Source organism: Gracilinanus agilis, chromosome 4, assembly GCF_016433145.1.
Source record: "Gracilinanus agilis isolate LMUSP501 chromosome 4, AgileGrace, whole genome shotgun sequence".
NCBI lineage: Eukaryota > Metazoa > Chordata > Mammalia > Didelphimorphia > Didelphidae > Gracilinanus > Gracilinanus agilis.
The window spans coordinates 295,379,749-295,383,787 of NC_058133.1; positions in this window are offsets into that span (position 1 = coordinate 295,379,749).

The following is a 4,039-nucleotide window of genomic DNA, read 5'->3' on the forward strand; positions in this document are numbered from 1 at the left end:
TGAACAAGCCAGATCACTTTGAGAAACCGTGTTGTGCTTTCAATGATCCCAAGATGCTCCTTGCCATAGAGGGATATCTTTGTAACACCAATATTCTTCCCTTTCTACTATATAGTTATAAATAGGGTAACATTGTCCTCATAGATGAATCAAAATTGCCGATACTATCTTTGATATATCCATGAATCAAAGAATCAGTTTGGATTGTTGTCTGTACAAAGCAGGCTAGGAAAAAGCTGCTCAATAGAATCCTCAGGACTAACATGCCACTGTTTTTTCTACCCAATTTAAAATGTAAGGCTATCCCACATATCTAATTGCTCTCTTGGGCAATCTGATCCTACTAATAATGAGAAGTCAGAATGTTGTGAATCTTTTTTCAAGCTAATTAATTAGTTTGATGCTCACTCAGAGCAGCCATCCCCTATTTGCCATAAAATTATATTCTTTGGCTTATACAGTCTGTCATTTTCTAAGCCTTGTTTTGATTAAGAGCAGAAATTCATCTGGCTACTGGATCCAGGTCAAAGAGGCATATTTTAACACAACCCAGAAGAATGTTCTGAAGAGGATTAGCTAGGTTAGACATATATTTTAGGGAAAATGCTATGAACTAATAACTCAAATTAGAACTCCAAGAATAGTTGATGAGATTACAAAAAATAATGAAGTTAAAAATGAAAAATTCTTAATTTAGAAAATACCTTTATGATGACAGTACCTATATCCATTATGGAATTTTTTTTTATTTTCAAGCATATTCAACTTGCTCAGTTGGAATGAACTTTGTGTGTCAAATACAATTATATCCCAGACACTGACTCATTCTCCAATTACCACTGCATTACGAATTTTTTTCCCAATAGATTTTCCTTTGCCAGTAAATCTTCTAATTTTTTTTTATATGCTGACGGCTATGGCCAGTTCCTAAGTAACATGGAAACCAGCTTCTTGCCCACACCCAAAAAGAAAGGCAGGAAATTTGATTTTTTATAAAAAGAAATCAGAATAGTAATTGTTTTAGGTTCACTCAGATCGTGTGTCCACCCTCAAAAGTTTGTGTTTTGAGTTCCCCAATGGCTTGTGCTTTGGCTTTGCCCCAATTTTATTGAATTTTTATACTTACTTGAATATACACACATATATACTTGCAAACACACATATCTATATGGATCAAATTGCTTAAGCATAGCAGTTCATATGCCAATACTCTTAATTCTCTATAATGTAAATTTCACAAAAATTCAGGGGAGAGCCACATCCTTTTCTGACTCTCTCCTCTGCTGTACTGATCATAAAATTCTTACTAAAAAGCTTTTGGGATTTGTTCTCAACTGACAATTTTGGTGTCAGGAGCAGGATCCCTGATGACTCACCTGAGTAAAGCTGAAAGTTTCTGTAACCCCAGAAATTTTCCAATCTATAATAAAACAATGAGACAGAGTTCTGAGCCAAAAACTGTTTACTAGAGGCACCTGGCCTCCTATAACAAATAGGATCCTAGACCTTCCTCATGTTCTGCGACCCCCACCTTCACCAGAGAACAGCTTTTATTCCCTTCAATGCCTAGCCCTGTCCTTATATGTCTGGTCAGTTCAGGCACATTATCTCATTGGTGGGCTCAAAACTCTTGGTATACTCATTGGTCATGTCACTACCAAACAATGAGGTAGACATATAGCAGCCAGCTGATCTATAGCCCATTCTCAAGACACCCACTCTTAGCAATGGGTCCTAGGATCCCTAGTAATGATCAGCCCTAAACTGATATATTTTGGCATTGGGTCAAGTTTCTATTCCAGGTTGGTCTGGCATGGGTCATGAGGAGGAAGTGATACGGGATAGAGGATCTTTTAATATATCTCAGGTCTTTCCACTGAAGTTAGTGTTATCTGGATAGAGACCCCCTTCGAGCTAAACTGACAAGTTAAAGCTTAACACAAGAGGAAGGATTTTTAGGAAAGAACATACTCAACTATAACCTATACCTAGTTGCTTCTGATTATTGCCTATTAATAATAAATAACTGGGAGTTCCGGGTTAAGATGGCGGCAGAGTAAGAAGCAGCTCTTAACCTCTCCTGACCGAAACATACAAAACTCCTCAAGGGGACATAAAAACAAGTCCAGACGAACGGAGGAACCCCACAACAGGGCACAGCGTGGAAGGTACGTGGAATCGAGACATTTCCAAGCTATAAAGGGCTCTCACTCAATCGCGGGCTGAGCAACCTCCCCACCCCCACCCCCACCACACTCATCTATAGCTCCGAACCCAGCTAAAAAGAAATAGGGCAAGTTTGGGGCACCCATCGAGTCATCGGCAGCTCCAGGACCTGTTCCTGAGAGCAGCAAGACTTAGGACCCCATTAAGTCAAAAAAAGCATGCGAAATCTGAGCGCGCGCGCCGGAGCAGGACGCTGGGCTCAGAGAGCCGGCTGAGTAGAGGCGTGGGTGGAGGCAGAAACAGCCAGGAACTAAAGCCTAAGTGGGGAACCAGTGCAGACGGGTATACGACTGTGGAAGCAGCGCCCTGAGACTTGTAAAGAAACCTCCAGCAGAGGATCAAGCAAGAGGGCCCACCAGGGGGCTTGACCTTGGAAAAAACCAGAACTCAGACCTCAGGAGCCAATAGATTGCGAACAGAACTGAGCGCGAGGATAAAGCTGAGAAGCTGCTGGGCTAATGATGGCTACTCAGCATCAGGAGGTTCAGAAGAGAAAGAATAATAACAAAAAGAAGAAGTCTTTAACACTCCATAGCTTTTACACAGAGAAAATCCAGACAACTGAGCAAACAGAGGAGGAGAACAAACAAGCATCCGGACCCTCCTCAAATAAGGAAAACTCCTCACAAGCTATGGAAGAGTTCAAAACTGAGATTCTGAGGAAAATGGAAGAGATCTGGCAAGAAAATAACAGTTTAAAAGGTAGAATCTTGCAATTGGAAAGTGAGGCTCAGAAATCAAATGAACTGATAAGCAAATTGAACACCAGAAATGACAAGATTGAAAAGGAAAACCAGTCCCTAAAGGCTAGAATCGAGCAATTAGAAGCTAATGATCTCTCAAGACAACAAGAACAAATAAAACAAAGTCAAAAGACTGAAAAAATAGAAGGAAATATGAAATATCTCAATGAGAGAGTGACAGACCAAGAAAACCGGTCTAGAAGAGACAATTTGAGAATAATTGGTCTTCCAGAAAAACCAGAAATTAATAAAAACCTGGACTCCGTACTAAAAGAAATTATTCAGCAAAATTGCCCTGAAGTCCTACAACAAGAGGGCAATATAGACATCGAAAGGATCCATAGAACACCCACCATATTCGACCCAGAGAAGAAATCGGTTAGAAATATTATTGCCAAATTCAAAAGCTTTCAAGCAAAAGAAAAAATCTTACAAGAAGCCAGAAAGAGACAATTCAAATATCAAGGAGCACCAATCAGGATCACACAGGATCTGGCAGCCTCCACACTAAAAGACCGTAAGGCTTGGAATACAATATTCAGAAAGGCAAGAGAGCTGGGCCTGCAACCACGGATCAACTACCCATCAAAATTGACTATATATTTCCAGGGGAAAGTATGGGCATTCAACAAAATTGAAGAATTCCAGGTATTTGCACAGAAAAGACCAGGGCTAAATGGAAAGTTTGATATCCAACCACAAAAATCGAGAGAAACCTGGAAAGGTAAATAAGTTACAGAGGGAAAAGAAAGAAAACTTGTAATTTTTAAATTTGCCTTTGTAAGGGCCTCAGTGAGATCTAATTATCTGTATTCCTATGTAGAGAAATGTTATGTTTAATTCTCTGTAGTGAACTCTATTCACTATTATAATATTCACTATTATGGTAATCAGAAGAATAATTTACAGGGTGAGGGTGGAACACTAAATAATCTAAGATGGCGTGGGGGATGGGAAAGAGGGGGTAAATAGCAGGGGATACCAAGAGAAACTTGAGTGAATAAGAAAATAGAATATTCTATTGCACACAAAGAGGGCATGGAAGGGAGAGGGGACAAATACTATTATAA